General features: G+C 36.3%; 1 long non-coding RNA gene across 1 annotated transcript; it reads left to right on the forward strand.

The window, feature by feature from the left end:
• Nucleotides 1-504: 504 nt before the first annotated feature.
• LOC127952785 (uncharacterized) lies at nucleotides 505-17,581 on the forward strand. Its single transcript, XR_008153053.1, has 3 exons — nucleotides 505-1,076; nucleotides 7,774-11,928; nucleotides 17,369-17,581. It is a non-coding gene; the product is annotated as an uncharacterized LOC127952785 (long non-coding RNA).
• Nucleotides 17,582-18,504: the final 923 nt, after the last annotated feature.

The raw sequence follows: 18,504 nt of genomic DNA on the forward strand, positions 1-18,504 counted from the left end.
ATCTGAATAAATCTCTAGGAGGAGTTCGTTAAAGTACAACCCCTGAAAATGGCAAAAACAACACCAATTTTGAAGGGAAAATTCAAAATAACCGACTTCCTGTTGGGATCCGGACTTCGTACCAAGAGACTTTTTTGTAGGTATTGGAGTGTTACATGTGTGTACCAATTTTTGTACATGTACGTGAAACATAGCTCGAGGCGCACTCCGTTGAAAGTGTATAGGTGGCGCTATAGAGCCATTCTGCCACACCCGGTGGAATATTGGCCTGCAGATCTGTTCAGGCCAGGACTCTTATCACACATGTGAAGTTTGGGGAAGATCGGACATTTTATGCCTGAGTTATAACATCTTTTATTCCCATGGCGAGACATCGAACTTCGTCGCGGCGCCATGAACAAGCCTTTTAACGAAAACTCAAGATCTTCACAACTGAACATCGCACAGGCCTTTAGATTAGACTGACCACAAAAAACACATTGATGTCATAAAATTTCTAGTAGTTCGTCGCAGCGTAAAATATGTCACTTCCTGTTGCCAATAGGTGGCGCTATGACTATAACTGAATATGGGCATGTCAATCTGTTCAGCTTCGGAGTCTCATCAAACATGTGAAGTTTGGGGCAGATTGGTCATTGTATGTCTGAGTTATAGCAACTTCATTTTTCATGGCGAATCATCGAAATTCGCCAGGCCGCCACGGACACGCCCTTCAACGAAAACTCAAGATCTTCGCAATTTAACATCGCAAAGGACTTTAGATTAGGCATACCAAATTTGGTGTTGATTTGAAGAACTCTCTAGGAGGAGTTCGTTAAAATACAACACATGGAAATGACCAAAATTACACAAAAAATGCTCATAATATTAAAAATAACCGACTTCCTGTTGGGTTTAGAATTTCGCTCCAAGAGTCTTTTTTGTAGGTATTGGTGTGTTACATATGTGTGCCAATTTTCGTGCATGTACGTGAAACATAGCTGGAAGGCTGTTGATTTTCTTGGTATAGGTGGCGCTGTCGAGCCATTTTGCCACACCCTCTTCTGAATCCTATATCAGACGAAAATTTTCACCAGGTTTGACGCGTGTGCAAAGTTGCATGACTTTTTGAGCATGTTAAAGCCCTCAAAAATGCGATTCATTCGGGAGAAGAAGAAGAAGAAGAAGAAGAAGAATAATAATTAAAGCTGCAAGCAGCGATGAACGGGCCCTCGCACCCAGGCTCACCGGCAGCGAGTGGCTTTAGTTAATAGGTGAACGGTGAGAAATATGCGTTTAAACTCATAAATATAAGTAGAATATATCAATGTTTATTCCATATATGTGCCAATCTTCCTGTTGCCAGCAGGTGGCGCTATCATTATAGTGGAATATTGGCCTTCAGATGTGTTCAGGGCAGGACTTTTGTCGAACATGTGAGGTTTGGGGAGGATTGGACATTTTATGCCTGAGTTACAACAACATCCTATTTCATGGCGAAACATCGAAATTTGTCAGACCGCCATGGACACGCCCTTTAACGAAACCTCAAGATCTTTGCAATTTAAGATCGCAAAAGGCTTTAGATTACACTGACCAAGTTTGGTGTTGATCTGAATAAATCTCTAGGAGGAGTTCGTTAAAGTCCAACCCCTGAAAATGACCAAATCAACACTAATTTTGCAGAGAAAATTCTAAATAACTGACTTCCTGTTGGGATTCGGATTTCGTACCAAGAGACTTTTTCGTAGATATTGGTGTGTTACATGTGTGTACCGATTTTTCTACATGTACGTGAAACATAGCTCGAGGCGCACTCCATTTAAAGTGTATACGCACTCCGTTGAAAGTGTATAGGTGGCGCTATCGAGCCATTTTGCCACACTCGATGGAATATTGGCCTTCAGATCTGTTTAGGCCAGGACCCTTATCACACAAGTGAAGTTTGGGCAAGATCGGACATTTTATGCCTGAGTTATAACATCTTTTATTCCCATGGCGAGACATCAAACTTCATCACGGCGCCATGGACACACCTTTTAACAAAAACTCAAGATCTTCACAACTAAACATCACACAGGTTTTTAGATTAGACTGACCACAAAAAAGACATTGATGTCATAAAATTTCTAGGAGTAGTTTGTCGCAGTGTAAAATATGTAACTTCCTGTTGCCAATAGGTGGCGCTATGACTATAACTGAATATTGGCATGTAGATCTGTTCCGGTCAAGAGTCTTATCCAACATGTGAAGTTTGGGGCAGATTGGACATTGTATGTCTGAGTTACAGCAACTTCCTTTTTCATGGCGAAACATCGAAATTTGGCAGGCCGCCATGGACACGCCCTTTAACGAAACCTCAAGATCTTCGCAATTTAACATCACAAAGGCCTTTAGATTACACTGACCAAGTTTGGTGTTGATCTGAATAAATCTCTAGGAGGAGTTCGTTAAAGTACAACCCCTGAAAATGGCAAAAACAACGGCAATTTTGCAGAGAAAATTCTAAATAACCGACTTCCTGTTGGGATTCGGATTTCATACCAAGATACTTTTTTGTAGGTATTGGTGTGTTACATGTGTTTACCGATTTTTGTACATGAACGTGAAACATAGCTCGAGGCACACTCCGTTGAAAGTGTATAGGTGGCGCTATCGAGCCATTTTGCCACACCCGATGGAATATTGGCCTTCAGATGTGTTCAGGCCAGGACTCTTATCACACATGTGAAGTTTGGGGAAGATCGGACATTTTATGCCTGAGTTATAACATCTTTTATTCCCATGGCGAGACATCGAACTTTGCCATGGCGCCGTGGACACGCCTTTTAACGAAAACTCAAGATCTTCACAACTGAACATCGCACAGGCCTTTAGATTAGACTGACCACAAAAAAAGACATTGATGTCAAAAAATTTCTAGGAGTAGTTCATCACAGCGTAAAATATGTCACTTCCTGTTGCCAATAGGTGGCGCTATGACTATAACTGAATATGGGCATGTCAATCTGTTCAGGTTTGGAGTCACATCAAACATGTGAAGTTTGGGGCTGATTGGACATTGTATGTCTGAGTTATAGCTACTTCATTTTTCATGGCGAATCATCGAAATTCGCCAGTCCGCCACGGACACGCCCTTCAACGAAAACTCAAGATCTTCGCAATTTAACATCTCAATGGCCTTTAGATTAGGCACACCAAATTTGGTGTTGATCTGAATTAATCTCTAGGAGGAGTTCGTTAAAATACAATGCATGGAAATGGCAAAAATTACAAAAAATTTGCTCATAATATTAAAAATAACCAACTTCCTGTTGGGTTTAGAATTTTGCTCCAAGAGTCTTTTTTGTAGGACTTGGTGTCTTACATGTGTTTACCGATTTTCAGACATGTGTGTGAAACGTAGCTCAAGGCGCACACCGCTGAACGTGTATAGGTGGCGCTATCGAGCCATTTTGCCACGCCCACTTCTGAAACCCATATCAGACGTAAATTTTCGCCAGTTCTGAGGTGTGTGCAAATTTTCCTGACTTTTTGAGTATGTTTAGGCCTTCAAAAACACGATTCATTGGGGAGAAGAATAATAATAATAATAATTAAAGCTGCAAGCAGCGATGAACGGGCCCTCGCACCCGGGCTCCCCGCCAGCGAGTGGCATTAGTAAAAAGGTTAACGGTCAGAAATATGCATTTAAAGTCATAAATATGATTGGAATATATCAAAGTATATTCTGTATATGTTCCAATCTTCCTGTTGCCAGCAGGTGGCGCTATCATTATTACAGAAAATTGGCCTTCAGATGTGTTCAGACCAGGACTCGAACATGTGAAGTCTGGCGAAGATCGAACAATTTATGCCTGAGTTATAACAACTTCTCTTGCTGTGGCGAGACATCAAACTTGTCATGGCGCCATGGACACGCCCTTTAACAAAAACTCAAGATCTTCAAAAGTTAACATTGCACAGGCCTTTAGATTAGACTGACCACAAAATATATATTAATCTCAAAAAAAATTCTAGGAGTAGTTCATCACAGCGTAAAATATGTCACTTCCTGTTGCCAATAGGTGGCGCTATGACTATAACTGAATATGGGCATGTCAATCTGTTCAGGTTTGGAGTCACATCAAACATGTGAAGTTTGGGGCTGATTGGACATTGTATGTCTGAGTTACATCAACTTCCTTTTTCATGGCGAAACATCAAAATTTGTCAGGCCGCCATGGACACGCCCTTTAACGAAACCTCAAGTCCTTCACAATTTAACATCGCAAATGGCTTTGGATTACACTGACCAAGTTTGGTGTTGATCTGAATAAATCTCTAGGAGGAGTTCGTTAAAGTACAACCCCTGAAAATGGCAAAAACTATGCCAATTTTGCAGAGAAAATTCAAAATAACCGACTTCCTGTTGGGATCCGGATTTTGTACCAAGAGACTTTTTTGTAGGTATTGGTGTGTTACATGTGTGTACCAATTTTTGTACATGTACGTGAAACATAGCTCGAGGCGCACTCCGTTGAAAGTGCATATGCACTCCGTTGAAAGTGTATAGGTGGCGCTATCGAGCCATTTTGCCACACCCAATGGAATATTTGCCTTCATATCTGTTCAGGCCAGGACCCTTATCACACATGTGAAGTTTGGGTAAGATCGGACATTTTATGCCTGAGTTATAACATCTTTTATTCCCATGGCGAGACATCGAACTTCGGCACGGCGCCATGGACATGCCTTTTAACAAAAACTCAAGATCTTCACAACCAAACATCACACAGGTCTTTAGATTAGACTGACCACAAAAAAGACATTGATGTCATAACATTTCTAGAAATAGTTTGTCGCAGTCTAAAATATGTCACTTCCTGTTGCCAAAAGGTGGCGCTATGACTATAACTGAATATTGGCATGTAGATTTGTTCAGGTCAAGAGTCTTATCCAACATGTGTAGTTTGGGGCAGATTGGACATTGTATGTCTGAGTTACATCAACTTCCTTTTTCATGGCGAAACATCAAAATTTGTCAGGCCGCCATGGACACGCCCTTTAACGAAACCTCAAGTCCTTCACAATTTAACATCGCAAATGGCTTTGGATTACACTGACCAAGTTTGGTGTTGATCTGAATAAATCTCTAGGAGGAGTTCGTTAAAGTACAACCCCTGAAAATGGCAAAAACTATGCCAATTTTGCAGAGAAAATTCAAAATAACCGACTTCCTGTTGGGATCCGGATTTTGTACCAAGAGACTTTTTTGTAGGTATTGGTGTGTTACATGTGTGTACCAATTTTTGTACATGTACGTGAAACATAGCTCGAGGCGCACTCCGTTGAAAGTGCATATGCACTCCGTTGAAAGTGTATAGGTGGCGCTATCGAGCCATTTTGCCACACCCAATGGAATATTTGCCTTCATATCTGTTCAGGCCAGGACCCTTATCACACATGTGAAGTTTGGGTAAGATCGGACATTTTATGCCTGAGTTATAACATCTTTTATTCCCATGGCGAGACATCGAACTTCGGCACGGCGCCATGGACATGCCTTTTAACAAAAACTCAAGATCTTCACAACCAAACATCACACAGGTCTTTAGATTAGACTGACCACAAAAAAGACATTGATGTCATAACATTTCTAGAAATAGTTTGTCGCAGCCTAAAACATGTCACTTCCTGTTGCCAGCAGGTGGCGCTATGACTATAACTGAATATGGGCATGTAGATCTGTTAAGGGCAGAAGTCTCAACCAACATGTGAAGTTTGGGGCAGATTGGACATTGTATGTCTGAGTTACAGCAACTTCATTTTTCATGGCGAAACATCGAAATTTGTCAGGCCGCCATGGACACGCCCTTTAACGAAACCTCAAGTCCTTCACAATTTAACATCGCAAATGGCTTTTGATTACACTGACCAAGTTTGGATCTGAATAAATCTCTAGGAGGAGTTCGTTAAAGTACAACCACTGAAAATGGCAAAAACAACACCAATTTTGCAGGGAAAATTCAAAATAACCGACTTCCTGTTGGGATTCGGATTTCGTACCAAGAGACTTTTTTGTAGATATTGGTGAGTTACATGTGTGTACCAATTTTTGTACATGTACGTGAAACATAGCTCGAGGCGCACTCCGTTGAAAGTGTACAGGTGGCGCTATCGAGCCATTCTGCCAGACCCAGTGGAATATTGGCCTGCAGATCTGTTCAGGTCAGGACTCTTATCACACATGTGAAGTTTGGGGATGATCGGACATTTTATGCCTGAGTTATAACATCTTTTATTCCCATGGCGAGACATCGAACTTCGCCATGGTGCCGTGGACACGCCTTTTAACGAAAACTCAAGATCTTCACAACTGAACATCGCACAGGCCTTTAGATTAGACTGACCACAAAAAAGACATTGTTGTCAAAAAAGTTCTAGGAGTAGTTTGTCACAGTGTAAAATATGTCACTTCCTGTTGCCAATAGGTGGCGCTATGACTATAACTGAATATGGGCATGTCAATCTGTTCAGGTTCGGAGTCTCATCAAACATTTGAAGTTTGGGGCAGATTGGACATTGTATGTCTGAGTTACAGCAACTTCCTTTTTCATGGCGAAACATCGAAATTTGTCAGGCCGCCATGGACACGCCCTTTAACGAAACCTCAAGTCCTTCGCAATTTAACATCGCAAATGGCTTTAGATTACACTGACCAAGTTTGGTGTTGATCTGAATAAATCTCTAGGAGGAGTTCGTTAAAGTACAACCCCTGAAAATGGCAAAAACAACACCAATTTTGAAGGGAAAATTCAAAATAACCGACTTCCTGTTGGGATCCGGATTTCGTACCAAGATACTTTTTTGTAGGTATTGGAGTGTTACATGTGTGTACCAATTTTTGTACATGTACGTGAAACATAGCTCGAGGCGCACTCCGTTGAAAGTGTATAGGTGGCGCTATAGAGCCATTCTGCCACACCCGGTGGAATATTGGCCTGCAGATCTGTTCAGGCCAGGACTCTTATCACACATGTGAAGTTTGGGGAAGATCGGACATTTTATGCCTGAGTTATAACATCTTTTATTCCCATGGCGAGACATCGAACTTCGTCGCGGCGCCATGAACAAGCCTTTTAACGAAAACTCAAGATCTTCACAACTGAACATCGCACAGGCCTTTAGATTAGACTGACCACAAAAAAGACATTGATGTCATAAAATTTCTAGGAGTAGTTTGTCGCAGCGTAAAATATGTCACTTCCTGTTGCCAATAGGTGGCGCTATGACTATAACTGAATATGGGCATGTCAATCTGTTCAGGTTCGGAGTCTCATCAAACGTGTGAAGTTTGGGGCAGATTGGACATTGTATGTGTGAGTTATAGCAACTTCATTTTTCATGGCGAATCATCGAAATTCGCCAGGCCGCCACGGACACGCCCTTCAACGAAAACTCAAGATCTTCGCAATTTAACATCGCAAAGGCCTTTAGATTAGGCATACCAAATTTGGTGTTGATTTGAAGAACTTTCTAGGAGGAGTTTGTTAAAATACAACACATGGAAATGACCAAAATTACACAAAATATGCTCATAATATTAAAAATAACCGACTTCCTGTTGGGTTTAGAATTTCGCTCCAAGAGTCTTTTTTGTAGGTATTGGTGTGTTACATATGTGTGCCAATTTTCGTGCATGTACGTGAAACATAGCTGGAAGGCTGTTGATTTTCTTGGTATAGGTGGCGCTGTTGAGCCATTTTGCCACACCCTCTTCTGAATCCTATATCAGACAAAAATTTTCACCAGGTTTGACGCGTGTGCAAAGTTTCATGACTTTTTGAGCATGTTAAAGCCCTCAAAAATGTGATTCATTCGGGAGAAGAAGAAGAAGAAGAAGAAGAAGAATAATAAATATAGCTGCAAGCAGCGATGGCGGGCTCAAGCCACCAGTGCCATCGCCACCCCGGTGGCATCAGGTAAACTGTGCCCAGTGGGCACATGCATTCACAATATCCCTCTGGCAGTGAGGTTTTAAAGGATATGGCAGTTAAAGGGTTAATCCGAATCATCTAGACTTTAAAATCACATTCACAGAACAATATATATGTATAACTTTAGTAACACTTTACAATAAGATTCCATTCATAAACATTATGTTAACATGAACAATATTTATATAGCATTCATTCACGTCAGTTAATATTCCAAACTTAAACATTAAAACATTGTTTTATTGTGATTTTTTTCCAAGCACATTTTACCAATTCCTAACCATATAAATCTTAATAACTACCATTATTTTTTATTTAATCATTTATGAGTGCTATACAATAGTCCAGGAAAGCTGGAAGAGAAAAACTCCTTATATTCATGTGTGCAGAATTATTAGGCATGTTTTCTTTTACAGATGAAATGCGCTAAAATAGACTTTTAACTCAAACTGTAAGGTCGAAAATTATGAAATACCCATGAGAAATATCAAACACAAATGCAATACAGAAATGGATAAGTTAAGACTTGACCATTGTACAAAAAATACTGACTGGGTCATGAGGTCAGAAAAGAAGAAGAAAAAAGCAGGTCAAGAAGAACTGACAAAAAGAATTGCAAAATAATTAGTAATTAATGTGAAGATTAATTTTTAGTCAATTCTGCAAGACAGACTTTTCAGGAAAGGAGGTGGAATAAAAATGAGCTCCTAAATCTTAATCCTGGATTCTGGAAGATATATTCCTCAAACCATCGAACAAGAGGAGGTGGTGCTGGTCCTTCACGAGTCACTCTAATCTGTTCATAAAGCCTATATATAAAGACTTAATATATAGTATTTCACAATACTTCATGGTATTCTAATTAAATCATTTTTTGGAATCTTAAGTCTCTCAGAGCCTGACACCGAGTAATTCTGGAGACTCCAGGAAAGTGGCAGTTCTGTAAAATGTTGGCGCTGGAGACTAAATGCACCCTGATAGTTTCACACCTAATTCACTTAACACACACACACACACATTACCCACAGTGACAGTGGGACTGAGTGACATCAGATGTATGATAGTTTTTTTTTAATTTCTATCATCCATACAGTGTTGTATAGTCATGAAACTATGGTCATGAGACCAGTCATTCTGAGGAAATATGCCTCAGAATGACTGGTCTTCTATGTGTACATTTTTTTTTTTTAAGTGTTTAGAAGCTGCACTTTAAAAAAATAAAAAGACATTTACTGGTTCCTTTTTTACTATTATTTCAAAAAATCATCACGGCAAAACCATTCAAGCTATCCAAAATTCATTCACACCAGGGGCGATTCTAAGATTTTGATTTTAGGGGGGCTCAGCCCCCAATAAGGGTATGATTAAAAAATATTATTTGACTATTAGGGTAGGGTTGTATACTACTAACCTTATTGCAATCCACTATTCCATTGTATTCCCTGTATTTCATATATGGGAGTAGGAGTACTGACTGAGCCATATATAACACTGTAAAAAAAACTAATACAGTTTTTTAGATGTGACCAGTCACTGGAAAATTTTGAATTGGGAATGTAGATTTATTTTATTTTTTTACAATAAAGACTAACTGATTCAGTATTAGGACATTCATGTTTATCCTTTGATGATACCACTGCTTTTTCTTATGAAATGTACGTGGAAATCGGCAGAATATTAAAACAACATAAGGGTTCAATGACTGCAATGAATCTTGGGAACACAGTGGTATTGTGTGTGTGTGTGTGTGAGGCTGTCTGTTCTATTCTCACCTGACTGTTGCTCATTTGCAGACCTACTCCTGCACAACAAAAAAATGTTGTATATCCATCTACAATGAAATATAAATTATTATATTTTTTTATTATTATTATTATTATTATTATACATTTTTAGCTTTTTAGCCTTTATAATCAACAATACGGTTGGTTATACATCAAGTCAGCCCCTGAAAATGTATTTCATTTCAAATCATTTAACTAACCAGCTAATATTCATTAAGAATATAGACAAAACATGTATTAATGTAATTGTCTATTGGCAATATGTTTAATCTGTTCTATATTTATTTCAATTTATTAAAAATAACACAATTATCAATTTGCCACTTCTATAACTCAATTACTTAAAAAAAAAAAAAAATCACAGATCCCTTTACTCTTACTCTAATATATGTATCATGATACACTAATGATTCATTATTACTTAATACAAAATTATATTTAATAATAGAAAACAAAATATCTCCACATGATGTTTCTCTCTCTGTGCCATTTAGTGCTTTCAGACAATGATGTGTGTCGTTAATAATTTATTTTGCATGGCTGCATAATGTAATGCCGAAATACACAATAATATGTTTTCAATTTTAAAAAGTAAATTAAAATAAATCATGATCGTTTTCTAAAGTATGTTTTCATGGGTGTTAATCGCTTCATTTTTGTTGGAAGAAAAAACAACTGTCACACTGTGATAAAGGCTGAAGGTGAACGCAGCGAAGACGTACTGGTATTGGATGCGAGAACACACACACGCACACACACACACACGCACGCACACACACACCTTGTACTCTCTGATGTTCGCTCTGCTCGGCGCCACTGTGGATTGAAAAACGCGCTGAATCCATGCAGACTCAGATCAGGGGAGGAGCCGGAACTTGATGCAGCTTGCCACCGTTTCAAATGAGTTTTTAAAGGGGACTGAAGCGATCACTAATTAATTAATCAAATAATTTTTTAGGGGGGCTGGGCATAAGTTTAGGGGGGCTGAAGCCCCCCTAAAAAGGGCCTAGCGACGCCCCTGATTCACACCTATTCTGTAAGATTAATTCTTTAAACAGTGGTAAAAGAGGATGTGGTGCTGAACCTTCAAGAGTCACTCAAAACGTTATCTGTCCATAAAGCCTATAAAGAATTATTCTTAATATACAGTTCAAAATACTTCAGCTTGTTATTCTAATTAAGTGAGGGTCATTTTATCAGTAAAATATATACAATTCATTTTTTTTGAAAGATTTCTATGAATGATTTAAATCATACTCGTTTCTACAATAATTATTTAAAAGTAATCCTATAGCTCCCTCTGGTGGCCATTATAGGTACTAAGAATTGCAAGCTTGATTTATAAGTTATGATAGTTTAAATTTTATGCTGGCTCTTGAAAGTGATAAAGCTATGAAACTTACTGTGCTTCCTTCAAATGATGACTTCTACGTATATAAAAAATTATGAATAGTTGGAATTAAACATTTCAAAGATATAGTAAAATAACTATTGTATTTTTTTATGTTACTTTAATAAATCGCTATGGCCACACCATTTAAGGTATCCTAAACCCATTCGCAATTTAACATCTTCAGTATATGGCTTCATGTTAAAACAGTTTGGTGTGAACTACTTGTGTCTTCTTGGAGGAGAATTAATTCATTTACAGGCTGAGTTTATCATAAATCCACAATAACATTTCTGAGTTCTGTATCAATCTGTGTTGTTGTTTGTTTATTTTTATTTTATTTATTTTTCATAGGAAGATAACTGACACTTTACTCTCCTTTTTAATAAATGTGCTTATAAACCAAGAACAAGCTATTTATAGCTGTATTTATAAACTGCTTACTACTGACTATTAATATTGGGACAAGGCTTTATAAAGAATGAACTGACTATTTACTAATGAGTGCAGTTATTATAAAGTGTTATCAATGCATTTGCTAATGTTTACAAATTAGACATTATTTTACAGTGTTATCAAATCCCTTAAATGATTTGTAAGTGTTTTGTAATGATTTTATTGACCTACAAGCATTTGTGAAAGTTCTGCTTGCATTACAGCTTAGTCTTGATCTGTGAGCTGAACAGATTTACTGTTACATCCATGAGATTATGTAAATTCAAATAAATATCATGTCACAGGATGTCAGAGGTCAGTATCAAATTAATTTGAAATTATTATTTGCAGCACAAATAAGGTTTTTTAGGATTTTTAAAAATCCCTAAAACTGTCAAAAAAGGATAAGGCCTAAGATTTCTATGTGAGTGGCTAAATTTATTTGTTTTTATAACTATAATGCATAAACTATAAAATTATACAAAATGTATAAAAAAGTACAACAGTTATTCTTTTCCAATGTTTTTTATTTATTTAAACTTTTTTTTTTTTTTTTTTGTATTTACATTTTAAAAAATTAGCCTACGGCAATCATTCTAAACAGCTTGAATAAAACCTGTTAATATTTATTATAGACCACTGTAACTGTGTATAATCTAACAAACAAGTTTATTATGAAAATAAAAGTGTACACCAGATAAATTGGACGATAAAGAAATTGCTAACAATAGTATAATAGAGCATGTTTTAGGTTTTTAGGCGTTTAGATGCCGAAATGGACAAATCAAATGTAAAATAAAATGTAATTGATTTAATTAAATATAGATTAAGTCTTGTTAGAGCAAAATAATAAATAAATACGTACACATATTAAAAAAGCAGCCAAGATGAATGAGTTAAATTTTTTATATAGATTAAAATTGAAGACAGAAGCAGCTGGTATATGCGGTCACTTAATATTCAAATCCAGTAGATCCACTTCAGATTTATTTCTCAACAGTTTATGTTCACGTGGCTGTTTTCGTTTATATTCGCCAAGCAATTATGTATTTTGAAATAATCTTGTCCGTGATGTGTTCGTTCGTACGACGAAAGGCGGAATCCTGCAGCTCAAGAAATATGTTATTCTGCCAGTCGCGTTTTCAAGTAGTCTTGCACACTTAAACGGGTCACAAACACCTGCATTTAGCTCTTGTGTTATAATGGGTGTATTGTGTGCATTTATGGCAATATTTTATTTGAAAAAGCTCTTAAACAAGAATAAATTCGTTTGTTTTGAACTTGTGACACTGTAAGCGCTGATCGGAGGCGGTGATTTCAGATAGGCAGCCGCGAATATTTCATTTTCACACAAACAGTTCAAAAACATCTGAATTTAGCTCTTGGTGTGTTCTAATTGGTGAATTGTGTGATATCGCTTTAATATTTTATTTGTTAAAGCTATAAAACAAAAATAAACTCGTTTTTCTGAGCTCGTCATTCCACACGCTCCTGCTCAGAGCGTGATTCATCTCTCGTGTTTCTCACGTATCACTGACCACACATCAATTATTAATGAGCCCTGACCCGGTAATAATCATATATGTTGGTTTAGCTTGTCAGTGTGAATTAAATCCAAGTATTATTTTGTATTTTAACCGATTTAAAAATTAAACTAAAAGAGAGTCTCCTCCCTTTCAGTCGAATTTCCCTTTAAGGAATTGAACCTGTAGGGGCGCATTTTCTCTCAGACAATGTAAGTCTCAGCACATAATACTCAAACAGAGGGACAGAGTGAGATGAGATGTCTGACAGTTTTTTAATTTTCTGTTATCCATACAGTGTTGTAAAGTCGTGAAACTATCCATATTTACTCAGAATGACTTTTTTTTTGTATGAAAAAAGGTTTTGAAGTGTTTGGAATTTAAAAATGCAGGACAATTAATAATTCCATTTTTACTGTCATTTAAAAAAATCACCACGACAAAACCGTTCAAGCTATCCAAAATCCTTTGGCAATTTAAGTTGTTTAAAATGTTTTGGCATCATGTAGACAAAGTTTGGTGTGTATAGTGTTACTCTCCTCTGAGCAGTATGCATTAATTCACAGCTAAATGTAAAAAAAAATCCACATTCAAATCAAAATAGCTGACTTCCTGTTGATCGTAGCTGATGACTGTGAATTAGAAAGTTGTCCGTCTTGATAAGAACAATTTTTGTACCGAGTTTGGTGTCTGTAGCTAAAACTAACCCCCCCACTTTTGACAAAAGGTGGCGCTATAGAGTGCCTCTTCCACGCCCTCTTATGAACTTTTGCCAGTGTCTAGTTATCATAAATACTGATATGTGTTCTGAATTTCATGAAATTCTAAGTATGTTATATGCCTTAAAATCACCTGAGAAGTATTCAAGTTTGACATGTTGCCACGGCAACAATATTTTTAGATATCAATATCCCCCCAGCAGATTTATATCGGCTGTGTTTTAACATTATTCTGATGAAGTTTGAAGCAAATCGAGTAAAAATAAGATGCTGAATACAAAGCATTTTGAAAATGACACACTTCCTGCTGCCAGTTGGTGGCGCTATAACTTTGACTCCTAATAGTCACATATATGCGTTCGACATCATACAATGAATAATCTGATGAAGTTTGATTAAAATCAGGAAATGTATGTGGCCAGGTCCCAGCCTCTGCAGGCTCCTTAAGGCCACAGATTCCAAAGTGTGCGCAAACTTTCAAGAGTTTTTGAGTATGTTAAGGACCCCAAAAGCCCCCACAACTTTGACGACAAATATGAATAATAAACCCCAAATAGCCAACTTCCTGTTGGGCGGAGCCTATGATATGCAATTCGAAAGTTGTTTGTATTGATGAGTTCTATATGTGTACCGAGTTTTGTGCGTCTACGTGCAAGTATGTATGATATATGGCCCTCAGCATTCCAGGGGGCGCTGTAGAGCCCCTGTGCCACGCCCGTGTATCAGTCTCTGCCCGGCCCTAATGGCCGCAGGTTCCAATGTGTGTGCCAATTTTCAAGACTTTTTAAGCATGTTAAGGGCCCCAAAAGCCCCCGAAACCTTGAAGAAAAATAATAATAATAAATAATAATAATAATAATAATAATAATAACAAATAATCCTAAGGAAAACAATAGGGCTCTCGCCCTCCAGGCTTGAGCCCTAATAATAATAATAATAAACAAAGCAGATACAAGAGGGTCCTCGCACCTCGGTGCTCGGGCCCTAAATATAGCTGCAAGCAGCGATGGCGGGCTCAAGCCACCAATGCCATCACCACCCCGGTGGCATCAGGTAAACTGTGTCCAGCGGGCACATGCATTCACAATATCCCTCTGGCAGTGAGGTTTTAAAGAATATGGCGGTTAAAGGGTTAATCCGAATCATCTAGACTTTAAAATCACATTCATAGAACAATATACATATATATTCCCCAAACATATATACATATTTAGTAACACTTTACAATAAGATTTCATTTATAAACATTATGTTAACATGAACAATATTTATATAGCATTAATTTATGTCAGTTAATATTCCAAACTTAAACATTAAAACATTGTTTTATTGTGATTTTTTTCCAAGCACATTTTACCAATTCCAAACCATATCAATCTTAATAACTACCATTATTTTTTATTTAATCATTTATAAGTGCTATACAATAGTCCAGGAAAGCTGGAAGAGAAAAACTCCTTATATTCATGTGTGCAGAATCATTAGGCATGTTTTCTTTTACAGATGAAATGCGCTAAAAAAGAGTTTTAACTCAAACTGTTTTAACTCAAAGTCGAAAATTATGAAATACCCATGAGAAATATCAAACACAAATGCAATACAGAAATGGATAAGTTAAAGACTTGACCATTGTACAAAAATGCTGACTGGGTCATGAGGTCGGAAAAGAAGAAGAAGAAAAAAAAACAGGTCAAGAAGAACTGACAAAAATAATTGCAAAATAATTAGGAATTAATGTGAAGATAAATTTTTAGTCAATTCTGCAAGACAGACTTTCAGGAAAGGAGGTGGAATAAAAATGAGCTCCTAAATCTTAATCCCGGATTCTGGAAGATATATTCCTCAAACCATCGGACAAGAGGAGGTGGTGCTGGTCCTTCACGAGTCACTCTAATCTGTTCATAAAGCATATATATAAAGTCTTAATATATAGTATTTCACAATACTTCATGGTATTCTAATTAAATCATTTTTTTGGAATCTTTGATTTCTCAGAACCTGACACATTGTAATTCTGAGACTCCAGGAAAGTGGCAGTTCTGTAAAATGTTGGCACTGGAGACTAAATGCTCCCTGATAGTTTCACACCTAATTCACTTAACACACACACACACACACACACACAAACACACACACACACACACACACACACACACACATTACCCACAGTGACAGAGGGACAGAGTGACATCAGATGTATGATAGTTTTTAAATTTTCTATCATCCATATAGTGTTGTATAGTCATGAAACTATGCATATTTCCTCAGAATGACTTGTCTTCTATGTGTACATTTTTTTGAAGTGTTTAGAAGCTGCACTTAAAAAAAATAAAAGACATTTACTGGTTACTTTTTTACTGTTATTTCAAAAAATCACCACGACAAAACCATTCAAGCTATTCAAAATTCATCCGCACCTGTACTGTAAGATACATTCTTTAAACTGGTAAAAGAGGATGTGGTGCTGATCCTTCAAGAGTCACTCCAAACTTATCTGTCCATAAAGCCTATAAAGAATTATTCTTAAAATACAGTTCACAATACTTCAGCTTGTTATTCTAATAAAGTGAGGGTCATTTTATCAGTAAAATACATAAAATTCATATTATTTTTCTTTGAAAGATTTCTATAAATGATTTAAATCATACTTGTTTCTACAATAATTATTTAAAAGTGATCCTATAGCTCCATCTGGTGGCCATTATTGGTACTAAGAATTGCAAGCTTGATTTATATGTTATGATAGTTTTAATTTTATGCTGGCTCTTGAAAATGATAAAGCTATGAAACTTACTGTGCTTCCTTCAAATGATGACTTCTAGGTATATAAAAAATTATGAAGAGTTGGAATTAAAATTTTTAAAGATATAGTAAAATAACTATGGTATTTTTTTATGTTACTTTAATAAATCTCTATGGCCACACCATTTAAGGTATCCTAAACCCATTCGCAATTTAACATCTTCAGTATATGGCTTCATGTTAAAAAAGTTTGGTGTGAACTACTTGTGTCTTCTTGGAGGAGAATGAATTCATTTACAGGCTGAGTTTATCATAAATCCACAATAACATTTCTGAGTTCTGTATCAATCAGTGTTGTTGTTTGTTTATTTTTTATTTTATTTTTTTTTCATAGGAAGATAACTGACCCTTTACTCTCCTTTTTAATAAATGAGCTATTTATAGCTGTATTTATAAACTGCTTACTACTGACTATTAATATTGGGACAAGGCTTTATGAAGCATGAACTGACTATTTACTAATGAGTGCAGTTATTATAAAGTGTTATCAATGCATTTGCTAATGTTAACAAATTAGACATTATTTTACAGTATTATCAAATCCCTTAAATGATTTGTAAGTGTTTTGTAATGATTTTATTGACCTACAAGCATTTGTGAAAGTTCTGCTTGCATTACAGCTTAGTCTTGATCTGTGAGCTGAACAGATTTACTGTTACATCCATGAGATTATGTAAATTCAAATAAATATCATGTCACAGGATGTCAGAGGTCAGTATCAAATTAGTTTGAAATTATTATTTGCAGCACCAATAAGGTTTTTTAGGATTTTTAAAAATCCCTAAAACTGTCAGAAAAGGATAAGGCCTAAGATTTCTATGTGAGTGGCTAAATTTGTTTGTTTTTATAACTATAATGCATAAACTATGAAACTATACAAAATGTATAAAAAAAGTACAAGTTATTCTTTTCCAATGTTTTTTATTTATTTACAATTTTTTTTTTTTTTTTTTTTTTTTTGGGATTTACATTTTTAAAAATTTGCCTACGGCAATCATTCTAAACAGCTTGAATAAAACCTGTCAATATTTATTATAGACCACTATAACTATAACTGTGTATAATCTAACAAACGAGTTTATTATGAAAATAAAAGCGTGTACACCAGATAAATTGGACGATAAAGAAATTGCTAACAATAGTATAATAGAGCATGTTTTAGGTTTTTAGGCGTTTAGATGCAGAAATGGAAAAATCAAATGTAAAATCAAATGTAATTGATTTAATTAAATATAGATTAAGTCTTGTTAGAGCAAAATAATAAATAAATACGTACACACATTAAAAAAGCAGCCAAGATGAATGAGTTTAATTTTTTATATAGATTAAAATTGAAGACAGAAGCAGCTGGTATATGCGGTCACTTAATATTAAAATCCAGTAGATCCACTTCAGATTTAATACTCAACAGTTTATGTTCACGTGGCTGTTTTCGTTTATATTCGCCAAGCTATTATGTATTTTGAAATAATCTTGTCCGTGATGTGTTCGTTCTTACGACGAAAGGCAGAATCCTGCAGCTCGAGAAATATATGTTATTCTGCCAGTCGCGCTTTCAAATAGTCTTGCACACTTAAACGGGTCACAAACACCTGCATTTAGCTTGTGTTGTGTTATAATGGATGTATTGTGTGCATTTATGGCAATAATTTATTTTGAAAAGCTCTTAAACAAGAATAAATTCGTTAGTTTTGAACTTGTGACACTGTGCGCGCTGATCGGAAGCAGTGATTTCAGATAGGCAGCCGCAAATATTTCATTTTCACACAAACAGTTCAAAAACATCTTAATTTAGCTCTTGGTGTGCTCTAATTGGTGAATTGTGTGATATCGCTGCAATACTTTATTTTAAATAGCTATAAAACAAGAATAAACTCGTTTTTTTCTGAGCTC

The sequence above is a fragment of the Carassius gibelio genome, chromosome B3, assembly GCF_023724105.1.
Source record: "Carassius gibelio isolate Cgi1373 ecotype wild population from Czech Republic chromosome B3, carGib1.2-hapl.c, whole genome shotgun sequence".
In the NCBI taxonomy this organism is placed as follows: domain Eukaryota; kingdom Metazoa; phylum Chordata; class Actinopteri; order Cypriniformes; family Cyprinidae; genus Carassius; species Carassius gibelio.